General features: G+C 36.7%; 1 long non-coding RNA gene across 1 annotated transcript in view; it reads left to right on the forward strand.

The window, feature by feature from the left end:
- The first annotated feature begins 2,536 nt into the window (after positions 1-2,536).
- LOC139436965 (uncharacterized) overlaps positions 2,537-12,540 on the forward strand; it is a 163,828-nt gene continuing 153,824 nt past the window's right edge. Inside the window, exon 1 of the long non-coding RNA XR_011646457.1 lies at positions 2,537-2,649. This is a non-coding gene — a long non-coding RNA (uncharacterized lncRNA). The remainder of the gene's footprint in view (positions 2,650-12,540) is intronic.

A 12,540-nucleotide genomic window follows, 5' to 3' on the forward strand; every position in this document is an offset into this window, starting at 1 on the left:
ATATGGGCAAAAGACTTGAATAGACATTTTGGCAGTGAGGAAATATGAATGATCTAAAAGCATATGATAAGATGCTCAACATCACTAGCTATTAGGGCAATACAGATCAAAACTAAAGTAAGATACCATTTCATGACTTACACAATGGCAGCCTGAAGGAAACAGAGCTATGGGTGTTGTAGAGTTGTGGAGAAATAGTAACACTCCTTTACTGTTTATGGGATTATAAAACTGTATCTTCTGTGGAGGACAGTTTAGTGGATCCTCAGGAAGCTAAATTTAGAACTGCCTTATCACTTAGCAATCCTGCTAGTAGCTATATATCTGGAAGGACTAAAAACATGAATGCTAATAGTTATTTTCACACCAATTTCCATAGCCATATTACTCACATTTGCTAAAAGACAGAAATAACCTAAGTGATCATCATCTTACCATGTATAAAGGAAATGTGAAATATACCTATGATGTTACACATTCAACCGTAAGTAGAAAGAACTGGGAAATACATGACAACATGGATGAACCCTGAGGATATTATGTTGAGTGAAATAAAACAAACAAAAAGATGAATATTGTATGTTCTCATTGACAGGATCTAAATATCATTAGTAAGCTTAAGGAATTAAATTATAGAGTATAGGTTGCCAGGAGGCAGAATGTTGGTTATGAAGGGTGAGATGATACTAAATGAATGTAGAATGCACATAAGGTTGATTGTAAATTATGTTGTAATGAGTAGAATTGATAGTGACCCATTATAATGAGTATAACAAACATTCCTGATTTATAAATGGGATTGTCATTGAAAGGAGTAGTCTAGGGAGGTTAATGTTGATTGAAAGACACCTAGAAGATAATCCAGGGGATGTATAACAGTGATTTTGTTGGTAAATGAGGATGGTGGTTAGTAATATAAATACAAGAATGTTTTTCTACTATATGGTGCTAAGGTCATGGTGACACATGGGGAATACCACTAATATCACTTAGAGATTATAGCTACCAATAATATTTTAGCAACAGCAAAGAAGGTACTAGATCAATGCTAAAGGTGAAAAATATTATACAGGGTTTAAAAATCAAAACAGGAGTTCAGAAATAGATCCCCATATTTATAGGTAGAAGTGTTTTTTACAAGACTGTCAAACCAACCCAGCTGTGTCAGAATAGTCTATTCAACAAATGGTGCTGGGAAAAATGGATATCCATATGTAAAAGAAAGAAAGAGGACCATTATATCACAACTTATATAAAAAGTACCTCAAAAATATGTCAAGGAACTAATTCTAAAATCTATAACCATGAAACTTCTAGAAGAAAATAGATTTTAGAATATGAGATATGAACATGATTAAACACTTTTTTCTTCATTTTCTTCTTAACAAGGGGACTTTGGTCTTGCCAACCAGTCTATTTATTTACCTTTTGGAACTCTGGAGAAACAATTGTTTGCTCTTAGAATTAAATATGATAAGTAAGCCTGGATAGAATTTTTTTAGAGTAGTGCTTCTATAATTTATTGACCTGCTTTTTGTCTCTTTTATTTTTTGAAGTTGAAATGAAGTTTAAAAAATCAGGGTGTTAGGCCCAGGGCGCCCATCCTGCGCCTTCTCTTCATCCTCCTTCTCAGCTTCTCCCCCTCTCCCTGTAGCTGTGTATTCCTAAATGATATGAAACCAAAGCTCCTCTCCCTCTTTCCTCCCAGGTTCCTCCCTAAACATTCAGGTCTGATAGTAGCAACCCTTGTCTGAGGGACACAGATGGTACTACAAAGCCTATATTGTAGTAGAAGAGAAGCCGGGTGTATGTGGTATCAAAGGCCAGGACACGAGACCTCTGAGAAGGGAGATGATTTATTTCAACCCACCAGACTCCACGGACTCCTGTCCTAAAAAAACCTGAACCCCAAATAGAATTTTTGGGTCCCTTTTATACAGAGGAAATGAGTGGAGAATCAAAAGGTGCTTGTATGCAAAAGGACTTTTTGTTAGTTTCTTTAAGTGTTTTATCTGATTATTAGATAAGCTATTTCCTCCAGGTAAGGCTGACTTAACACATATCCCCCACATTCCAGGTAGGCTTTTAGCATGAGCCCCCCACATTCCAGATGGACTTGAAACATTTGCCTTGCATCCTCCCTGAATATCCAAAGCCTATAGAGTTTATACTTCTCAATTGGCTTTCTAGGCATTTTGGATATAAAATAAGTTTGAATTTATACACAGGTTATATTAATATGAGTTATCTTGCCCTTACCTTAAAACTGCAAACCTACCATAAACCATCACAAACTAGCCTCTTTGTAGTATAGCCCCCAAAAGAGTTATAAATACACCCCCGTCCCCTTCCTTGGCTGCTGCAGTCTGTTCTGACTCAGCCCTACTGCTGAGCACTCTCTCCCTCTCATTAAAGGCTTTGCTTAAACTGATTTCAGCTCCTGGTCTGATTTCTAAGACAACTCCCTCCCTCAGCTTCCCCCGGAACCTAACAGAGGGTGACGTCATCAACACAGCGACGGAAGTATCCCCTGAAAAAAACTTCAGAGATGCCATTCCGTGACTACAGGCAGATTCCGGAGCTCTGCAGGATGGCAGAAGCTAGAGAAGGACTCCACAAACACTGAATTGAAGAAAGAGAAAATGTCAGGTGGGAAAATTCTATCCAGCCTTGCCAGTCCTCTTCCCTTCCCTCTCAATGGGCCGCTTGTAATGCCTGGGAGTTCTCCAGAGCGGCCAGCAGCATGAGTCCCTCTCACTGAAGAAAAAGATTTTAGAAGAACTCACAGCTGTGAGTTAGAACCCCATGCATATCCAGGCACCTAGACCCAAGTCCATCCACAGAGACCCAAGGTGGAAAACAAGCCTCTAAGGACTATTGAAAACAAAGGGCCTCTGGGTGGAGGGCGGGGAGTGAAAACAGGGCAGAATGGCCGTGGTTAAGTGGTGCACTCTTGCGATCTAATTAGTGTTACTGGGATGCTAAATGCAGAATTGACTTCTCTGGAGGGACCCACCTTACTGAAGTAACGCCATCTGACTCCCAGAGGCAGGAACCTAGTAGGGAAGAAACCTGAGACAGAAACGCCTGATGGAGAAAATAGTGGGGAGGGTTAAACTGAATTGCTGTGTGATGGGAGGGTCGCAGAAATAAAATGTGCAAGGAAAATGGGGTACTGAGTGAGGAAGAGAATTTAAACAAATCACAGGAACTGGGGACAGAATTCTGCGCAAAAATAAACAGAACAGAGTCAAGTTTCCTGCTGAAGGCAGAGATGAAAGAAGCTGGCAAGTTAAGGCAGGTTGTGCTCATGTTTCAGATTCCGGGAAAATGAAAACTTACAGGAGATAGGACTTTAGTTAAGCTTCAGTTTGCTGGTAGAGGGCTTAGTATGAGGGAAACCAGCCTGGGTATAAATTAATTTCTTTAACAGTTTCCCCCAGTTTGATCTGATTCTCAACTATTGATCAAAATTTAAGGTGTTGAACCCATTTTCAGTTACTAAGGTCTTAGAGTAGTACTTACAGGTTATTTTCATGTTAGGCACATAGTCATGATGATGTCAATTTTTCCTTATTTATCATTTTTATGTGACTCCAGACATAAAGAAATCATTTGCTGCTTCACAAGTGGCTGGTGATATGCATTCAAAACTTTTGAAGACAAACAGTGCACCAGGGAGAATAAAATGAGTGCTATGATTGAAAAAATGCCCAAATGCCCACCTCATAGTATGCTCCTAAGCCCAGGGCCCATGATTTGAACCAACTGAAAGCAAAGTAATCAAATCAGGTTCCTGAGGAAGGCCTTACCTGTTTAAACCATGTGGAATGTTTTAATTTTTTTATGCTATTGAGTTATCTGTGGAACAGCTTCCATAGAAGTGTTTACTCAAGTAGAGCAGGTGGTGTTGGCAATGGTGAAAATCCTTCCTCGTTCTTCTAAGTAATCACATTTGGCAGTGTTATTGTCTAAAACAAGTTAAGCAAGTAAATCTAATGACTTGTTTTGCTGCAATAGCTCTAGTAGGAGATTTAGTAATTTCTCCTATTGTAATTGATAAATAGCCAATCCTGTTTTCAGCTGGGTTAGCCATAAGGCAAGGTAGCAACAATCTGCCAAAAGAGGCAAAACCAGAATCATTAACTCCCTGGGTTTATCCTGTTTTGCTTGAGAATGTAGATTGAGGGCAGTAGTCCAGTGAGAAGTTTTAGATTTATAAACTTTTAAGGGGCTGTGAGGAGACCAAGTGCACATTGCCCAGGTATTTACCAGCTGTTAAGGCAATTTACTGCCCAGGCAAATAGCCTATAAAATTTCCACAATAAAAATGTTGCCTGGCAGAACAATGTCAGTACAGCCAAAATGATCTTGTTTATAGACCCATTACTAGGAATGCTGTCACTTGTCCTTTGCATCCAAGGTTCTGTGGTACTCAGAGTATAAATGAGTAGCTGACCAAAATTTACTTGAGTTGTGAATGTTTTGCAGATCCAGTAACTTAAACATGAAAGTGGACATGCATTGTTACAGTAACTTGTAGTTCATGGAAGCATATGGACTATTTTAGTACAGTTTTCATGCTCTTCTATGATGTGTTTAATCCTCTAGACCAGTTGTATCTATAGTGTGATTGATACTGTGCAAAAGCAGGCTCTTTCTTCCCAATTCACTTTATTATTTTTTTAACCAAAGAGTAATATTTATTTCTTTTTAAAAATTATTATTTGTTGTTATCTTTTTATTTTAAAGATACATAAATCACACAAAATGTTACAATAAAAAATATGAGGTTCCCGTATTTCCCACTCCCCACAACCCCCACTCCTCCCACATTGACAACTTCTTTCATTAGTGTGATATATTCATCACATTTGATGAGTACATTTTGGAGCATTGCTACACAGCATGGATTATAGTCTATGTTGCAGTTTATACTCTCTCCAAGTCCAGTCAGTGGGTTATGGCAGGATATATAATGTACTATCCCTGCAGTACAATCCAAGACAATGCCAAGTCCTGAAAATGCCCCAATAGCACACCACTTTTTTCCTCTTCCTGTCTTCAGCAACTCCCATGGCCACCATCTCCACATCAATGATATAATGGCTTCCATTGCTAGAGTCACAATAATTCTATAGTAGAATACCAGTAAGTCCACTCTAATCCATATTTTATTCCTCCATCCTGAGGACACTGAATGGTGATGTCCATTCCACCTCTAAATTGAGAGGGGGCTTAGATCCTACATGACTGATGGATGGAATTCTGCTTGCAGCTGTAGACTATCTTGGTTCCCTGGTGTGGTGGTTGGCCATCCTCACCACCCTATCAGCAACCTGGGTAAGCCAATTGAACAAGAGAGTCGGTGTTGCAACTCTGCTGCAGCTCAGGGCCTAGCTGACACATGGGCAGTCCAGAGATTCAAGCCTCCTGAGCATATACTATTCCCAGCACCAACCACAGGTTCAGTAAGAGTGACAGAATAGGCATGCATAGAAAGATCACATCTGAGTCCAACTCTATTACACACAAGAGCACAAATTCCAAAGTAGGGCCCACTGGCAAGGCACCGAACTCCAGAGCCATCTGTTATGACTGTAGGGCCTATGTGTCTTCATAGTTCTCAGGAGAACCAGGATTGTATCTACTTTGGCTGTCTCTGAGATTCTACTGAGCTGTGCATAAGTGACCTCCCAACTCATTTTGAAGTCTCTTAGTCATATAAACTCATTTGTTTTTACTGTTTCTTCCTTTTATTCAAGGACTTTTTCTAGTTGCATCACCATCTGGTACTTAGTAATAATCGCTTGGCAAGAGGGAGGCTCACCCCCAGGAGTTATGACCCATGCTGTGGGGAAGGTAATGCAATTGCATGCTGAGTTTGACTTGGAGAGTGGCCACATTTGAGCAACATGGAGGTTCTCTGGAAGTAACTCTTAGGCACCCTGCAACTCTAGGCCAAGTTGAAAACTCAAGCACATAGGTTCATAAGCATAGTCATCAGTATCAAGGGCCCATCATTGGACCATCTTCTTCTCTGGTCTTTGCCCTTGTACTTGGGAGACTGTTGCTACTCCATTCGGGAGTGCAATAGAGTTTCCCAGAATGGGAACTCAGCACTCCCTCGGTTGTCATGTGATACTCTACCATGTATGTCAATACCCAATAAACATCTGAACATATCTATGTAATCTATATTCATGCCCTGGAGAACTCTCTCCCACCCATGCCTACCCCATCAATGACACCCCACATCAGTGCTCCTCCCCTGCCATAGTTGAACCCTTCTGTTCCAAAACTTCTTCAAAGATGAAGTCTAGTATATTGCCAAATTAAATTAATAAGAAAATGCAATAGTAATAATATGTTTAAAGATTAGAAATAGAATACATAATAATTTAGAAAAACTAAAATAAGGTAGAAAATAAATTGGGGTATTAAAAATGAAAAATATAAAAAAAATTTTCGAGTTTTGCATTTCATCACTGTAATTTGTGTTGCCTTATATGTGCAGTGGCAAGGCAGTCTCTTCCATTACTTCCTCAGTGTCTACATCCTCTTTTTTTTATGTCTTCAAAAAAGTTTTAGGACACAGTAAAGTCACATAGAAAATATAGGAAACTCCCATATACCCAACATCAAACCCTTTTCCCCCTTCTCCATACAATATTAAAATACGGGATAACATGGATATTTATTTTTTAATACTTTTTGGGCAGTTCTCACATAAAATGTCCTAATATAAAAATTCATTAAAAAAGCAAATAAAATCAAGGAAAAGACCCAAAATGTTAAGGTTTTATTTTAAAAGATTTTTTTTTTGTCATAAAAATGCTATTACAACCTTAGTGTAGCTGGTAGCCATGGGTAGTTAGCACTCACCTGTCAGTTAGCCATGCTACAGCAATTCTTGGATGAAAATCTAACAATGCTTACAATTTTGTTGGTGTGAGGCCCCCATGCTTGGTGGTAGATTTCTCCAAGGGACTAAATGGAAGATGGTGGAATGCCACAGAAATTATTCTTTGGCTCTTTAAAGACCAATTCCTGAGACACTGGTTTTCTAAGAGAGAAGAATTTCTTTGCTAGTCTAACAAAGAGGTCATTTGTGCAGGGCCCAAAAATCTGCCTTCCAGATTTTGAGGAGTTTAGAGTTGTTATGGGTTCCAACAGGGGTGGGTAGAGTGGTTACCATCACCATATAAAGGTGCACAAGGGTGAGTGCAGTTTTCAAATAACCATAAACAAACCAAAGATCAGACTATAATAACCATCCAAATAGTAAGCTTACACAAGGGTGAGCCTAGCTTTGAAATAACTAAACAAATGTAAGGTCAGACTATAATAACCATCACAACAGTAAGTATACACAAAGAAAAGCCAAGTTTCAAATAACCATAAATAAGGGTGAGGCTGAGCTAGCCAAATTCATTAATTTCAGGTATTATTTTTTTGGTTATTCTATATTATACTAAAAAAAGGAAAAATGCATTTATATAACAATTCAGTAACCATAAACTTTTTTTATAATTCTTAATTCTTAGCTATAAGTTTATAGGTCTAAGAAAGCTTAAAGCAGAGTAAAGAGGACCTTGGGTCTAGTATTCATATTTAATATAAAACAAATATGCAGTTTGATCCAAAGAGACGTGATGGTTAGGCTAATGCCCTAATAGTTTATTTTGGACAAGAAAGAAATTTGGTATGGGTAGGACAATGAGAACCCCTGAGCTGTGCATCAATCAGGGTTTGTGGTGACAAATCCAACAGCCTGTGATGTTACTTCCCTTTGAAATGTCCTTGGAGAAGCATAAAATGGTATTGTCTTTCCAGGCCAGTGCAAGGATAAAGCATAGAAAAACATAAGCATTATAAGTGTTATTTAAAGTCTTTTTGAGATCTCACTTATGTGAGCACTTGGGAATAAGTAGTCTACCACATTACATTGTCTGCTTCACTTCCAGGCTAGTTTATTTTAAAGTTTCCAGACTTAGAACAAGTCCAGGAGTCTGATGGAACCTTTTTTAGTTGAGTGATGTGGACCTATGGCTCAATACCCTGTCATTAAGATGCATTGTCAGAAATTAGTAGTAATTAGCAGGGTTCATTTTAATGAAGATCTGGGCTGCCTTTTGTCTATGTCATTTCCAGTAGACCCATTATCCTGGTGTCAGATTATGATTAATGGGGTGTCTGTCATGTGGGACAGGAAAGGTGTCCTTTACCCATTGAAGATAATCTTTGACATAAGGTCTTTAGGATTTACAAAGTGTGTTATATCACAATGTGACAACAAGTTATCAGTCCTCAATTTTATTCACAAGGACAGGTCTGCTATGAACTATCTCATATGGGAAGAGTTTGTATTCACCAAAGGGAATGGTATGATTACACATGAGGGCAAAAACTAAAATTTTGGTTCAATTAATTCACAAAGAGCTTTAACTTAAGTTTATACTAACAGATCTTTTAGTAGTGGCTGTTTTCACATGAACGTATTGAAGAACATTTTAAGAAATATTCAGGCTCAGTTCTTTTTATACATGTAGCTATCTTAATGATGGCAACCATAGTTGGGAATAAAATGGCAGAAAGGAGATAATTGTCCTCAATTTTCAACTGGAGTTCCAGAAAAGTTAGGAACAGTCTTTGTTTCCATTGCATGCTGAAGTCATGAATTGAAGCAAAAGCATATCTGTTATCACTACAGATGTTAGAATTTCCTTCACATGAAAGGAAGGTTTGGATAAGATCATAGGCCTCCTCCTCTATGGCAGAAAAAAATTATGGAAGTCTACATTATTCAGTCAGTAAGTGGTAACCACATAGCCAGCTTGGAATGTATCATGAAAATTTCTAGCATAAGAAGCATTAACAACAAAATGACATCTGGATTGATCATAAGAGCATTAATGGAGTTGTTAATTTTGAAGTTAACAGTTTACAGTCAAGGGAACACCATCAGATAAAAGTAGTGGAGTAGCAGGATTAAGAGCATTGCAGCATTTTAGGTGAAGGTCAAGAGGTAAAGTAAAAGGAACTCATAAGACAGTTTTATGAAGGAAAAATATTAGTTATACTCAGTTTAGTTTGCTGAGGCTTTAACTAATTCAGCAGCTTCTGCTATAGCTTTAAAACAATTTGGATTAGCACAGGCAACTGCATCAAGATGCAGACTCTAAAAAGCGATAGATTTGCAATTTCCTCTGTGTCCTTGAGTTAACATTCCTAAGACTTGGTTATATAACCATTAACTCCAATTATTTCCTGTTAACAAGGAGGACAGACCCTGATATAATGATGCAAATATTTGTATTACCATAATACAATTATTATTAGGTATTACATAAGGCCATAAATAGAATATTCCATAAGAGTTTTCAAAATCTGGTGGGGTCAGCATAAAGAAAGAATAAAGTATGCATGTTTCATGAATTATATATAGCTTAATCCCTTGTATCTAGAAAATAGAACATAAAATATTAGCAACAATCCAAACAAAACTGTCATCATTCTTTATCAGTTCATTTAGCCTTAGGCAATGAATCCTTCTTTCATGTGATCTGTTATCAATCTCATGAATTTATCAATTTCTTCACTAAAATTCTGGATATCTTGACTCAGTACAGTGGTATGCTCTCATAGTTATTTTAAATATGTCATTAGAATTTTGTGCCTCAGAGAGGTTGACATAGCCCTTTCTGTAGGTCTCTGAGACAATCTTTTTTGTTCATAACACACTGGCCTGTGTTGATTGTGTTTTCATGGATACACCTGAGCAAAAATTATTTGTAGATGATGAAAAGTCCAAAATGTCCATAGTTAATTTATTGCTGTTGTGCAAAAGTGAAATATCAGATGAGAGTTCAAGAAATATTATTTTAAGAACAACTGAAGTTATGACTAGTAATACTGTTGTCCAATATCAGATATATCAGTACTTGGACAGCTCCTGGACATCAAGGTTATTGACAAGACTTGAAGAACTTCATATAATTTTTGAAATGTTTATATTAACAATTTATCTTATACATTTAACCAACAGAAAATTACAAAATCCTTTTTAATTTGATAACACTTCCTTTGCAACTAGCATATCAAATAAAACTAGTTTTAACACTTCTCTTTTTACAATGTAAAAGAAAAAATCCTTTTGTCATTTTCCATTTGGTCTCTGGAAAATCCCAAGAGACACAACCAATCCAATGTCCACAGAGAAAATGTGGCATTGGTGTGGGAAGGGTGGCCATGGTGGCTGCTGGGTGCGGGGAATGGGAGGAAGAGATGAGATGGGGAGGCGTTTTCGGGACTTGGAGTTGTCCTGAGTGGTGCTTCACGGACAACTACGGGACATTGTAGATCCCCCCAGGGCCCACTGGATGGAACGTGGGAGAGTGTGGGCTATGATGTGACCATTGACTATGGGGTGCAGCGATGCCCAGAGATGTACTTACCAGGTGCAATGGATGTGTCATGATGAAGGAAGAGAGTGATTCTGTAGGGGGGTGGGGGCTGTGGGGTTGAATGGGACTTCATATTTTTTTAATGTAATATTTTAAAAAAAAATGAATTAAAAAAAAGAGAGAGAGAAAAAAAGAAAATCCCAAGAGTTTGAGTTCAAGAAAGTATCACTTATGGTTCAATTTTTGTAAGAAATATGTCAAAAGTTGTCACATTTTAACATTTTATTAAACAGGATCATGTGAAATATTTAGTTCCCTACTTAAAGTGACAACAAAAGATTTTTAAAATGAGGAGAAGATATAGCATGATGGTAAAAAAAAATTATTTCAAAAGTAAAAAGACTTGTTCTCTTAAACAATAAAGGAAAAGATCAGTATAAAGCACAGGATTTTTTTGGATAAAATACAAAATCTTTGCTTTCTAATCAAGTTGCTCAGATATTTTAGAACAGCCTTTTTAAAATTCTTATTAAGAGCAGATGAATTATCCAAGAATACTTTGTCATTTTAACAGAAAGAAAACTGAATACTTTTGCGTGGGGGACAGTCTGATAAGAAAACTCTTAAAAATCTTATAAACCTACCAATTCTTTTTTGTTTGATATTTGTTTGTTTTTCTTTTTATTTTCTTTTAAATGTTACATTAAAAAATATGAGGTCCCCACTTGACCATGATAAATAAAATCTCTTTTCTGTAAACTTTCTACAACTTTCTATATTCAGGATTGTCCTACATATTATTGTTTCTCATTTTGTAACAACATGTCATTTTACCTTAAGGCACAACTCTTCTCCTTTCTTTTAACAAAATACATCCTGCATACTTTACATATTTAAGTTATAAAAAGCTCTTGCAGACTGTCTTTAACACAACATCCTTCTGAACACAGTTTACACTTTTGATCATCTTAAGGATCTAGTAGATATAATGCTTGATTATTTGATTAGAAAACTATAAATTTAGGAAGAACAAACCCAAATAGAATAAAATTATCCTTAATTATACTTGTATTGATAATTCCAAAGATATAGTTATTTTTATTTAACTAATGATATTAAATCAGTCTCCTTTGCCTTGTTTTTACCTGAATTGTGAAAACTTTGATTTTCTTGAAATATTTGGATTCATTTCTATGAACACTCTGTTTACACTGAAAATACTGTTAGTTTATTTTCCTTAATTTCTGGAACAATTGGAGAATTAATTTATATTTTTAAGTGCTTATTTTATATATCTGCCAACTTGAACAGAGATCCTTTGAAGGAATTTCAGAAGTTAATTTGGTAATACCATTTAGAGGTAGGAAAGTATCATACATCAAACATACAGATGGACATAAATAGAGAGCTTATAACTTCAATTAAAAATAAATTATCCATTTGTCAAATGCAAAATCATAGAAATAAATATAGAAATCCCATGAGCTTACACTTTCTCATTTGCCTTTTGCAAAGCATCCTTTTATGAAACTATTGCCAAGTCTTGTAATATCTAAGTAAATTGTGAGTACTAATTAAAGTGGACATTCCATTCAGCTGTTTAATTTTAGAGCTCTTCTTCTGAAGTGATGAGTAATTTTGTCTAATTGGGTGACCCCTAGAACAGGCCCTGAAATTCCAGGTTGTCTTTCATGAGATTTTGCTATTTGTTAGATTGGCACAGCTTCCAGTCCCACAAACTTTGAATATGTAATATGCCAGAGTGTAGGGAATCAAAGTTTTCAGATAAATATGAGGATCCCCCTTTATTATTTTACTTCTTGTGTACAGAACAAAGAAACCAATTGTTGCACATATGAAACTGGTATACCAAAAAGCTAGGAACTCAGTCCAAGCTCAAAATTTGGACACTGATCATTAAGATTGACCCACTAACCTTTGGATTGAGAGCTAGCAAATCAGAGAGCTCAAATGCAAAAATAGTGGAGCTCAGATCTGAAAGGAACTCATCATTGAACCTTGGAAATGGTGGAGAGTAAAGAAAACACAAAGGATTTAACAGCCCATTTTGCCTGTCTTCTTGCCTCCAGTGTTATTAGTAATCACCATTGGTTCCTGTTCTCATATCCAAAAT

Source organism: Dasypus novemcinctus, chromosome 19 (assembly GCF_030445035.2).
Source record: "Dasypus novemcinctus isolate mDasNov1 chromosome 19, mDasNov1.1.hap2, whole genome shotgun sequence".
Classification (NCBI taxonomy): Eukaryota; Metazoa; Chordata; class Mammalia; order Cingulata; family Dasypodidae; genus Dasypus; species Dasypus novemcinctus.